The sequence below is a fragment of the Otolemur garnettii genome, unplaced genomic scaffold, assembly GCF_000181295.1.
Source record: "Otolemur garnettii isolate 467f Iridium unplaced genomic scaffold, OtoGar3 scaffold00066, whole genome shotgun sequence".
Classification (NCBI taxonomy): Eukaryota; Metazoa; Chordata; class Mammalia; order Primates; family Galagidae; genus Otolemur; species Otolemur garnettii.
This window is the reverse complement of record NW_003852461.1, coordinates 9,109,874-9,123,296: the sequence shown is the minus strand read 5'-3', so window position 1 is coordinate 9,123,296 and position 13,423 is coordinate 9,109,874.

The window sequence follows — 13,423 nt, the reverse complement described above, 5'->3', positions numbered from 1 at the left end:
TAAAGATCTAAGAATCAAAATAACATAAAGAGAGATTTTCCTCTCCCATGTGGAAGTCCCGAGGGCCCAGGGCGGGCTGAATGCTGTTTCAGAGGCTGTGGGAGGTATCTCAGCCGCCCTACTTGGCCATCAGGCCATCTGTAGGGCAGGGCTCTCACCTTCGTGGTTCTCAGTTGAACTAAAAGCTTCTGCAGCATAACTCAGGGAGGAGGCACTCTGGGAGGAAGATAAGCCCTGGGGGACCTTCCGTGGGTTCCACAGGGTCTGAGCTCTCTACAGTCCCAACTGCAAACTCCAGCTCCCTAATCGCCAATAGCAGTCGTTATCTTTCCAGCTTTTACCCTCTATTATGCCAACTGGCGGGGCCCCTGTCTGTGCCGTCAGCTCCCCACCCTGCTCCCTGCACCTGCCCCCTTGCACATTTTCTCTCCATCCCAGCACCCCAACCCCAGTCAACTGTCCTGTTTCTTTATTCATTCAAAATTCTCAAGAAGGTCAAGAGTTCTTGCTGTCCTCAGTTCCTTCCCCTCCCATTCTTCCTTCAGCCCACGCTGATTAGGCTTTTTGCTCCCATCACACTAAACCTCTTTAATTTTGCTATAGTCTAGGAACAAGAATTGTGAGCTTCCTTTGAAGGTTTTCTTCTTTTTTTTTTTTTTTAACACAATCTCAAGCTGTCGCCCCGGGTAGAGTGCTGTGGCATCACAGCTCACAGCAACCTCAAACTCTTGAGCTTAAGCGATTCTCTTGCCTTAGCCTCCCAAGTAGCTGGGACTACAGGCACCCGCCACAATGCCCAGCTATTTTTTTTTTCTTGTTGCAGTTGTCCTTGTTTTCGCTAGCCTGGGCCAGGTTGGAACCCTCCAGCCTTGGTGTATGTGGCTGGTGCCCTAACCACTGAGGTACGGGCACTGCCCTGAAGGTTTTATTCTTAAACGGCGTCATCCTTAGTCTCTCAGGCTGTTTTCTCGCTGGGACCACTTAAAATTCACTTTTGGCTGGTGTGGCAGGTGCCTGTAGTCCCAGCTTCTCGGGAGACTGAGGCAGGAAGATGGCTTGAGCCCAGGAGTTGGAGGCCACAGTGAGTTATGATAATGCCACTGGATTCCAGCCTAAGTGATAGACGGAAACCTGTTTTTGTTTTTATTTATTTATTTATTTATTTTTATTAAATCATAGCTGTGTACATCAATGCGATCACGGGGTACAATGTGCTGGTTACATACACATATATATATATAGAGAGAGAGAGAGACAAAGTCTCACTCTGTTTCCCTGGATAGAGTGCTGTGGCGTCACAGCTCACAGCAATCTCAAACTCCTGGGTTCCAGTGATCCTCTTGCCTCAGCCTCCCACGTAGCTGGGACTACAGGCACCCAGCACCACACCCAGCTAGATTTTCTATTTTTAGAGACCGGGGTCTCACTCTTGCTTAGGCTGGTCTGGAACTCCTGAGCTCAGGCAATCTACCTCAGCCTCTCAGAGTGCTGGGATTACAGGGGTGAGTCAACGCACCAGGCCCAACTGACAATGTATACTTTGAAATAATGTTTCACTCCAGTGCAGTTTGATCACACTGTGTCCCCAGTGACCTGCTGCTCAGGCTGCTCTCTCTCCGTCTCCCCTCACCACTCACGTGCTCACTGTGGAGCAGAAGCCACCCTGGACTCACGCCCAGACATGTCCAGACTCAGGGCCTTTGCCCCGCAGTTCCCTGAGCTGGGCGTCCTCCTCCAGGTCTCCGCTCCACCAGGCTTCTGCTCAGATGTCCCCTGCACAGAGGTCTTCCCCGACTGCCTTTCCCAGTGCCCACCCTCCCAGCTCTGATCTCCCAGTGTCCTGTGTCTTCCCTCTCAGTGACTAACACTTATTGAGCGTCCCATATGTGCACTGATTTACATTAGCGAAATTAATCCTTGTAACAGTCCTGCCAGTGAAGCACAGTCACGCTCCCCACTTACACTTGAGAAGCTGTAGGTACAGAGAGGCTGGGTAACAGCCCAATGTCACAAAGCGTCTGGCGGCAATGCTGAGTTTCCAACCAGGCCTTCTGGCTCCGGAGCTCACGCACCCACCCTCACAGAGAACGTGGTGCTGCCTGGGGGTTATAGGATCAGCGCTGCTTCCCCCAACGTGTGGGCTTGTCTTGGTCACGGGGGGCCTCTGGTTGCCTCACACACAGCAGAAACTTGTATTCACGTGCTGGGGCTGCCATAGAAATGCCACCTGCGAGGTGCCTTGGACAACAGAAATCTCTTCCCAGCCTTCTGAGAGTGGGAAGTCTGGGATGGAGGTGCTGGCAGGGTTGGCTCTGCCGAGGCTGCACCCCGGCCTGCAGGGGTGTCTTTCTGCAGAGTCCTCGCTGGTCGCTGGTGGCTGTGCTCTCTGTGTCCCTGTGTCTGTGGTCTCTCTCTGTCTGTGTCCTAACCTCTTCTTCTAAGGACACTAGTCAGACTGGCTCAGCTTCTCCCTCCCATTACCCCGTTTTAACTTAATTACCTTTTCAAAGGACCTATTTCCAAATATCTTTACATTCTGAAGTACTGGACTTAGGGCTTCAGCAGGTGAATTTGGGGGAAGCACAGTGTTTATAAGCACCAGTAATGGGGCTGAGTAGAGATTTTTTAAATGAACGGATGAAGCATCACATATTAATAGATTTGCGAGATATCCCCTAAATAAATAATTTCTATGAATATCCTTATTTAAAGTTCTCCATACATTATCTGCCAAGGGGTGCACTGGTACAGCACTGAGGGGCAAAACACAAACCCGTGTTAGTGCCATAACCACTTCTCATCTTTGTCTGTGGATGGCTCTGAGACCTGTAAGGGCTGGGTTGATTCACCCTCACGGAAGCACAGCCCAGCAGCAGTTCCCACCCCGATGTTTAACTCCCTGCGTGCATCTGATTATAAACCGTGGGACCCCATCCCAGTCTCCGATGTATGTCAGAGGTTCTGTGTTCTCCTGTGGGGGGTCAGTGCTGCCCTGGGAGATGGGATCCTCTAGACATTCCCTAGTTCCCTGTCTGCTCATTTAATTTTCAGAATTGATCAATCACCTTAGACTTATCTAAACAAATTCAAAATCAGATTGCACAGTAGAAGGGCTCACTTAATGCAAGCGGGGTGGATCCACAGGTGGTAGACAAGTCCCTCCTTAACAATTTATTCCTTGGGAGCTGAGCTTCATGTAGCAGCTCTCAGCATTCTGTTTTTACAGGGTAATTTTTTTCTGTCTTTCCAAAGCTCACCTCACAGTGATGCAGCTTACGTTACACATGATGTAAAACACTCTGGCACGAGGATCCGTACCACTCCCTGAACCAACAAGATATTTCTCAGGACCCTTCTGAGAACGTGGGGACCCTTTGTTTCTTCTTGGGTCAACGCCTCCAGAAGGCTAGTTTTCAGTCATCACTAATTCTTCCCCTCCACCTAGAACCTGCTCAAAAGTAGTGTCATTAGGGGGAAGAGGGATAGATACAATAATCACATATGCACGTGATTTTACAAGGAGTCTACCGCACAGCAGTATACAGTTTCCCACCTAGATCTTCTCAGGCTCCTGAAATTAATTCCATCTGATACTACCAGCAGTTTTCCATAGTCTGTTGGTGAGCTTGGGAAGGAGCAGTTGGGATAGTCCTCATGCATCCGTGAGTCAGCTATCAAGACCCCTAAGGTTGGAGCGGTCCAGGGTAAACTCCCCCTCCTTGTGTCTGCTGTCAGAGTGGTACCCAGGGCTGGGCTTTTTGCTAAGGCGTGTTAGTATCAGAATGGGCCTTTGGGGGCTTGAACCCAACTCACCTGGGGCTCCCAGTTTCTTGTTCTGCTCAATTTCCACCAGGAAAATTTGCCAGAATATTCTAACTAGTGTTTCCATAGATGACAACTACACCCCTTTAAAGAAAACAAACTCCGTGGTTGTAAAGGAAAAGTAATACAACTGGGTGGGAGTTGGTTGACTGTGACCTTCAGGACAAATGCACCTGGTGCCCATTTTTATAAATGAAATTTTACTGGAGCACAGCCACGCCCACCCACACTCCAACTGCCCATCGCCCCCCTTGCACACCGAAGGTGGCTGAGCAGTTGTGGTGCAGACAAGAGCCCACAAAGCTTAAAATATGTACTATCTGGCCCTTGACTGGACGTTGAGAATCCTATGGTTTGAGCACAGCTTGACGGCCTTCTGCTACTAGAAAGAAGACATTGTGAAAATAAATTACTTCTGGCTTGGAGCCCATAGCACAGTGGTCACGGCGCCAGCCACATACACTGAAGTTGGCGGGTTCAAACCCAGCCCGGGCCAGCTAAGACGACAATGACAACTGCAACAAAAAATAGCTGGGCGTTGTGGTGGCTGCCTGTAGTCCCAGTTACTTGGGAGGCTGAGGCAAGAGAATCGCTTAAGCCCTAGAGTTTGAGGTTGCTGTGAGCTGTGACACTGTGGCACTCTACCGAGGGCAACATAGTGAGACTCTGTCTCAAAAAAAAGAAAAGAAAAGAAATTACGTAGCCTGGTCATTTGTTTCCCCCCACCCCTCTGAGCACTATGATTTGTTAACCCTGTGGTCCCTGAACGCCCTGCTGTGGGCCAGTACCAGTGACATCTGTGGCCTGTTAAGGAAAGGGCTGCCCAGCAGGAGGGGAGAGAAGGAAGATCGTATTTTCAGCTGCTCAATCCCCATCAGTCCGCGGAGAAGCTGTCTTCCGTGAAACCAGTCCCTGGTGCCAAAAAGGTTGGGGACTGCTGTTAATGGCATAATTGGTGAAGGAGAAGCCTCACCAGGGCTTCTCTCCAAAAGGGGGCTCATCCTCTGTGTATCCGCCCCACGATGGGGTGTCAGCCTCTGAAGTGGACAGCTGGACTCCACACTGGGCCCCGGTTTGTTCCAGATTATAGCAGAGGTCTGGAGACGATAGCTTTGAAACTTCCCCTTTTGGAAGTCAAGTCTCTTGCAGGAAAATGTGTCACACTGGACAGGGTAGGGGGGGAGATGTCTCGTCAGGATAATCTTTTTTTTTTTTTTTTGAGACAGAGCCTCAAGCTATCGCCCTGGGTTGAGTGCTGTGGCATCACAGCTTACAGCAACCTTCAGCTCCTGGGCTTAAGTGATTCTCTTGCCTCAGCCTCCCAAGTAGCTGGGACTACGGGTGCCCATCACAATGCCTGGCCATTTTGGGGGGGGAGGGGTTGCAGTTATCATTGTTGTTTGGTGGGGCCAGGCTGGATTCGAACCCGCCGGCTCTGGTGTATGTGGCTGGCGCCTTAGCCACTTAAGCCACAAGCACTGAGCCTCATCAGAATAATCTTTAATGGGGCTTCTCTGATTTTCAAAAGATTGGGAAAACTTTCCCCCATTGTATTGGTTTAAAACGGTGGTAGAAAACAAAATGAAATTGCATTTTGATTACGTGGCACAAGTTCAGCTTGCCCAATACATGAATTTCCTCTGGGAGAGCTCGGTGTGAATAATTTTTAAGTGATCATCGATAAATGGTCCACCTACTTGCAGATCTGCTAACTTTCTCTAATGTATCATTTCTGCTAACTTCCTTCTAAAATTTCCCCAATTTATGCCTTGGGAAATATACTGGAAACCAGGTTCAAGTGGCCTCCTGTTCCAGGCCACTCGGGACAAGGCTGGAAGGACTTCCTCCTTGGGAAACAACGGCCAGTGTGGCAGACAGGTCAGCTGGGCCCAGCACAGAGGCGCTTTCTTCTGAGAAGAGCACCAAGCATGTGGCGCCCTGGCCCCCCGCTGTTCCACCCTGTGAGGATCCTCTGTTCTGGGGCCAGGGAGGAGGCCGGCAGGTCAGCCCCATCCTGTGGCTGCTGGCCAGAGCCTGTATCCCTGAAGCAGCTTTGTCTCTTCAGACTGGGCCTGGTGTCATTTCCTTCTCCCCACCTCAGCCTGGGCCACTGGCAAGGGGCAGAAAGATTTGAGTAGGTGACTGGAAGATGGGCAGGACCAGGGCAGATTCAGGGAGCACTGCAGGGGCCAGGCCTGGTGGCGGGCGCCTCAGACCTCAGGCGCATGCACTGGACTTCTCACCTGCGGCTGCGCCATGCGGTAGGTGTTATCATGCCCACTTTGCAAAGAGACTAAAGTCCTATATCCATCAGGAAACAGATGGCACTCAGAAGGTTTAACTGAAGAACGTCTTGGAGTGTTTACAAAGGTGTAAACAGTTAAGGCAGCTAACAAGAGATCATGGGCTTAAGGGGTCACCACAGCTGGAAGCCACTGTCACCTTCCTGATGACAGAGAGTCACCCAGACCTGACAAGAGTGGAACCCAGAAGAGGGAGGACCCCGGCGGCACCTCCAGGTTGGGAGAGTGGGTGGGGGATGGATGCCCTCCCCTGACCCCTGCCAATGTTTCCACTGGCCAGACCCAGCTGGATGCCAGAGGGCAGGGAGCCAGGTGAGGCCACCTGAGCTCAGCCTCACAGGGGCCCAGAAGAGCAGCAGCACACGTCCTCAGAGGTGTAGTCATTTAAGTCCTATGCTGAGATGTAAGCCTGGGTCTTCTCAAATCCAGAGTACCAACCTGCTGTCTTCTTCCCACTGTCAACTCCAGGGGTCCTCAAACTTTTTAAACAGGGGGCCAGTTCACTGTCCCTCAGACTGTTAGAGGGCCGGACTGCAGGCCCCTGGACAAGTTGGCTGTTAAGCAAGACAGGCAGTGTTGGCAAAAACACCCAGCGGGCCAGATAAATGTCCTAGGCGGGCTGCATGTGGCCCGCAGGCCATAGTTTGAGGACGCCTGGCTATGCTATCAAAAATCATAAAGAAAGATGGACCAGGAAGTGAAAGTTCGGCTTGTAGACCAGCTGTGTCTAGAGCGTATTCCCAGCACACTAGACACTTTCCACATACAAGTAAACCTAACTCATTTTCAGTCTTCAACTTAATTGGCCGTGCCATATTTTTTGTTGTTTTGTTCATGTAACATCATACAGACTTTGTACTCTGAAATTCACTTGGGGAAGCAGCAGTGTGAGCAGTGGCTTTGGTGCAGGGCCGTGGTGAAGATACATCTAGCCGCCGTGCAGAGGGCAGGTGTGAATGGGGCAGTGAGAGAGACATGCAGACTGAGCAGAATGTCTCCAGTGCTCCAGGCAAGAGGTGAGAAGAGCTGGAGCCCGAGGGAGGCCACAGGAGGGAGGAAGCAGATTCCTCCTTGGTGATGGGGGTGAAGGGCAGTGTCATGGGATGGGCTTACTGGAGGAGGACCAGAAGGGCACAGCAACATGTTCAGGCCAGGGTGTGTGTGTGTGTGTGGGGGGTGTCTTTATAGCAGTGGTTCTCAACCTTCCTAATGCCGCAACCCTTTAACACAGTTCCTCATGTTGTGGTGACTCCCAACCATAAAATTATTTTTGTTGCTACTTCAAAACTGTAATTTTGCTACTGTTATGAATTGTAATTAAATATCTGATATGCAGGATGTATTTTCATTGTTACAAAGGGGTCGCAACCCACAGATTGAGAACCCCTGGTTTAGAGTCTCGTTCTGTCACCCAGGCTAGAGTGCAGTGGCATTGTAGCTCACTACAACCTTGAACTCTTAGGCTGGAGGGATTCTCCTGCCTCAGCCTCCTAAGTGGCTGGAACTACGGGCTAGTTGTGCACACATTGCATATAAAGTACTCTGAGGATGTAAGATGAAGGTGTTGGGGGATGATGCCTGTTCACGGTGCCAAAGTGCACATCTGAAAGCCGGCAATGTACAAAGCCTTGGGAATGGTCGGCATCCCCCCCGGGTGAGAAAGTAGAGCTGAGGGTCTAACTTGGCTTTGGGGTGTGAGGGAACCTCCTGAAATTACCTAGGATATTGTGTGTCCATGAATATAGGCAATTTTTTCAGAGAAGAGGGTCCCATTGTTTTCAGAATACCTGTATTTTCAAATACTTGTATTGACAAAATAAATTAGGAACCATTGGTGAAGAATGGGAAGAGAGGGAGATCAAGGGAGTCATCAGAGTCTGCCACCTTTCAGCAGACGGTGGGAGGAGCAGTGCAGAGGGCAGGATCTGGAGCAGAAGGAAAGAGCGGCAATTTCTAGTGATGGCAAGGTCCAGTATGGCTCTGTCTAGAGATCAGCCTCTGGATTTGGCAATGAGGAGGTCACTGCCTTGCTAAGAGCAGTGTCAGAAGGGAGTGTGATGGATGAGAACGCAGAGAGTGAGGAGTGAGTGTCCTGGGAGGGGCAGGGAGGGAATAAACGCCTTCAAAATGCTCATGGTCAAGGCAGGACTAGAACAAGCGTTTATGTGGGTCTGAAACTGAGAGCAATAAAAGGACTTTGGGATTCAGGGCCCACCCCCCGAAGACAACGTTTTAAAAGCAAAACTAGAGCCCACATACTGAAAGTTCAATTTCTCTGGATGTCTTAGTTTGTTCCAGCACAGTACCATACACTGGGGGCTTCTACACATCAGAAATTTGTTTCTCACAGTCTAGAGGCTGGGAAGTTCAAGGTCAAGGTGCTGGTGGACCTACTGTTTGAGGAGGCCCCTTCCTGGCCTGCTTCTCACTGTGTCCTCACACAGCAGAAGGGCAGGGGCGTTCTCTGTCGTATACAGGTAGGTGCTAAGCCTGTTCATTAGGGCTCCACCCTGGTGACCAACTCACCTTCCAAAAGGCCCCACCTCAATCCCCCATCACCTTGGGGACTGGGTTTTAACATACAAATTTGGGGGACTATGAACATTCAGTACTAGATGAATAAAAATTATACTATGTATATAGAACAGAATGAGAACCTACAGATGAAACCAGCCTCATTATCACCATCTGCTCTTTGGTAAACCAAACAGGAGCACACACTGCGGAGAGAATCCTTACTGAATAAATGGCACTGGGAGAACTGGATGACCACATGTAAAAGACTGAGACTGGACCTGCACCTCTCACCACTTACAAAAATTGACTTGCTCTGGATAAAAGATTTGAATCTAAGACACAAAATCACAAAAGCTCTAAAGAACGTGTGGGGAAAACTCTTGATGATACTGGCCTGGAGAAAGGTCTTATGAAGAAGACCTCATTGGCAATTGCAGCAACAACAAAAATAAGTAAGTGGGACCTGATCAAGCTAGAAAGCTTCTGCATAGCTAAGGGTACAATAACTAAAGCAAACAGAAACTTCAGAATGGGAGAAGATGTTCACATTTTGTGTATCTGACAAAGGGCTGATACCAGAATCTACAGAGAACTCAAACTAATCAACAAGAAAAGAGCAAACAATCCCGTTTATCACTGGGCAAGAGAGAGCGATGGACAGACAATAGCCAACAGATACATGAAAAAATGTTCATTATCCCTAATCATCACAGAAATGCAAATCAAAACCACCTTGAGACATCACTTAAGATATCGCCCAAAGCTGCAGGTGCTGGCGTGGATGTGGAGACAAGAGAACACTTCTACATTGCTGGCGGAACTGCAAACTAATAGTCTTTTTGGAAAGAAGTATGGGGAATAGACCTTCCATTTGATCCTGCAATCCCATTACTAGGTATCTACCCAGAAGATAAAACATCGTTTTACCATAAGGACAATTACACTAGAATGTTTACAGCTCAGTTCACAACCAGCAATATATAGAAACAACCTAAATGCCCATCAGCCCATAAAGGGATTAATAAACTGTGGTAAGGGCGGTGCCTGTGGCTCAGTGGGTAGGGCACTGGCCCATATACCGAGGGTGGCAGGTTCGAACCTGGCCCTGGCCAAACTGCAACAAAAAATAGCTGGGCATTCTGGTGGGGTGCCTTTAGTCCCAGCTACTCAGGAGGCTGAGGCAAGAGAATCTCCTGAGCCTAGGAGTTGGAGGTTGCTGTGAGCTGTGATGCCATAGCACTCTACTGAGGGTGACAAAGTGAGACTCTGTCTCTAAGATAATAAATAAAAATAAAATAAAAATAAACTGTAGTATATGTGTACCATGGAGTGCTATTTAGCCATAAAGAATGATGGAGACTTTACAACTTTTATATTTACCTGGAAGGATTTAGAAAACATCTTCCCAAGTAAAGTATCACAAGAATGGGAAAGCGAGTGTCCAGCCAGTGTACTCAATATTAACATAAACTAGTAGATGAACAATTACCCGACCCCATAAAGAAAAACACAAACTCAAGAAGGTGGAAAGGGGGTGCGGTGAGTTCTCACCCACTGGGTACACAGTCGGGGCATATGGAACACTGCCCCACCCCCGGGTGAAGGGCTTGGCTGCAACTTGGACTTTACTTCACAAACTCTGACGATGTAACCTAATCAGATGTACCCTTATATTAATCTAAAATAAAAGACTTACACCACACGAAACTCATCAGCACCCACACAAAAGCAGACAGTGGATGTGAAGGAGGAGGTCACAGTCAGAGTCAGTGTGGAGGGTCAGGGTGGATAGGATTTGCACGTCTATTCGATCTAAAAGAAAGAGAGGAGTTGGGGCGGTGCCTGTGGCTCAAAGGAGTAGGGCGTCAGCTCCATACGCCGGAGGTGGTGAGTTCAAACCCAGCCCCGGCCAAGAACTGCAAAAAAAAAAAAAGAGAGAGAGAGAGAGAGAGGAGTTGAGAATGATTCACAGGCTTTTGCCTTGAGTGAGCTGGGTGGTGTCTTTACAGGGCTGGGAAAGATTGGGGGACGAGCCCTTGAGGAGTGGAAAGCAAGAGTTGCATTCTGGGTATCTTAAATTATGTGATGTTTCAGGGCTTGTTAGATGCCCAGGTGGAGAAGTTACGGTGGATCTGGAGTCTGGAGCTGAGGAGAGGATAAAGCTGGAGATGGAATTGGGGTGTCGAGTTTGGGTGGCATTTGAGCTATGGGCCTGGGTGAGGTCACCCTGAGATGAGCACAGTGAGAAGACACCCCCAGACTGAGCTCTCCGCACTGCCACACTTGGAGAGTCACTAGAGAAGGGGCCTTGCACTTAGCCTAACACGGTTCAAAGTGACCTTCAGCCCTCAGGGAGAAGTTGCTTTCTGGGACACACAGGACTCAGAAGTCTGTACTCTCCACTGCAATGCCCCTGGGGACCCGTCCTCCTTGGAGCAGCCTCCCCTGCCCTGGCAGCACCAAGCAACTCACCCAAAGTGGACGATCACAGGAGCTTATGGAAACTTCAAAGCCCACGCTCATTCAGGCCACTTGGCCACACAGCCTGTGCCCGGCACAATGCCAAGGGTGCCAGTCCATAAGATAAATACAGAAGCAACCCCAGCGTCCTGGTGCACGGTATGCACAGTGTATGTGGCAGCCCATGCCCTTTCTTAGCTATGTCTTTTTTGGTTAAGACAGAGTGTCACTTTGTCACGCAGAATAGAGTGAAACTTCAGGGCATCAAACTTCAGGGCTCAAGCTGTCCTCCTGCCTCAGTCTCCCAAGTAGCTGGGATTATAGGGGCCTGTCACAACGCCCCACTGGTTTTTTCTATTATTTTGAGTGGAAACAGGGTCTTGCTCTTGCTCAGGCTAGTCTTGAATTCCTGAGCTCAAGCAGTCCTCCCCCCTCGGCCTCCCAGAGTGCTGGGATTACAGGCGTGAGTCACGCACCCGACCTCTAAGCTGTGTCTTACTGCCCGGCATCTTCCTTGCAAAGTTCTGCCACTCCTAGTGGCATTAAGTCATTCCAGTACCTCCCGTTGGAGGAGAGTAATCATGGTGAGATTGCGGTCAAACAGAAGTTGGACTTGAGATTCAGAGTTACACAGAAATTTGATGTAGTCACAGCTCAGCTTCTTGCTAGCCGTGACCCCTTAAGCTTGATTCTTCCACCCACAAAAGGAGAAGCTGCAGAGGGGCCGCCAGGAGCTGCCGCAGAGGGACCCGCACTACAGGAGAGACGGCAGGAGAAGGCTTGGCAGTTTCATTCACACTCTGCCAGGTGTTAACTCATTTTTCTTTTCTTTTTTTTTTTTTTGAGACGGAGCCTCAAGCTGTCCCCATGGGTCGAGTGCGTGGCATCACAGCTCACAGCAACCTCCAACTCCTGGGCTCAAGCAAGTCTTCTGCCTCCGCCTCCCAAGTAGCTGGGACCACAGGCGCCCGCCACAACGCCTGGCTATTTTTTGGTTGCAGCCACCATTGTTTTTTTGGCAGCCCAGGCTGGAATCAAACTTGCCACCTTAGGTGTATGCTGCCTTAGCCACTTGAGCCACAGGCGCCGAGCCTGTTAACTCATTTTTCCTTCTGACTGTAACTTCCTCAGGAACCTGCGGCCTCCAGGCCTCACGTGTCCTTCCAGATCCCCCGATACAGCCCCTCAACCAAATCCAAACTTCACAGACCAAATTCCTTTAGTAAAATTTGTTTTGTAAAATTTGGATTCAGTCTTAAGGTCACACACTTAAGGATGCGGAAGGCCATGTATGGCCCTGAGGCCACGGGTTGCCAATCTCCGCTTGGCTCCCAGGAGTGACTGGGGGTTTTATGGACAGGATGGAACTCAGATCCCTTGGAATCCTCCAGCAAATTAATGACAAGAGCACCATGGGTCAGGAGTCCGAAATGCAGAACAAAGGCACTTAGCCAGCAAGGAAAACAATTTGGGTGGCTTCATTTGGGTCTGTTTTTCTTTCTTTTCAGGAAAATGCCTATTTTATTGCAAGGGATTTTTTTTAAGTCATTTATCATGAATTTGGTTTTGACTCTGTTTAGTCTGTGCATATAAGGAATTCCAGAGTTGTGTAAAGAAGGAAACTCTGAAAACATGAGATCAAGAATCTCAGCCCTATAATTCCACTGTGGGGTAGGGTCTGAGGAATTAAAGGCAGGGGGCCCAAGGGGTTGAAACCTATTTACAACCTAGTTACAGTAGATCCTGTTTCCTCCCAGTTGGGCTAGGCTGAGTTTCTAAGGAAAGATTCTGCCACTTATTCAAAAATGAAATGAGCACCTGGCCACAGTGCCCATGAGAAATCTTTCTTCACGTAGTATGTTTGTACTTTCTTGTGTGGGAGGTGCGTAATGGTTTTCAGATTCCCCTTCAGATTCTTTAGAGGAATGAGAAGAGGCCAGTTCCAAAAAAGGAGGTGCTGGCCAAGAGCCCAGGCTCTTCCTCTGGTCTCAGAAGGAAATGTGAAGATGGTTTGAGCTTTAAATGAGGACAGGGGAAAAACATTTTCAGTTCTGGGGTCTGACATCATGGTCCTCTGTGGTCCCCCATCTTCCCAAACAGCAATGCAATAACGTGATGCTGGAAAATGTTGCTTTTGACTGTTTACTCGGTTCTTTTATTTTTAGAGACTTCAGTATGAAGGGGCCAGGGGCAGTGGCTTGCGCCTGTAATCCCAGCATTCTGGGAGGCTGAGGCGGGTCGATTGCCTGAGCTCACAGGTTCGAGACTTTCTGTTTTAATCTACATGTCACTCTTACCGCCTTAATTTTCTGTCTTAATCT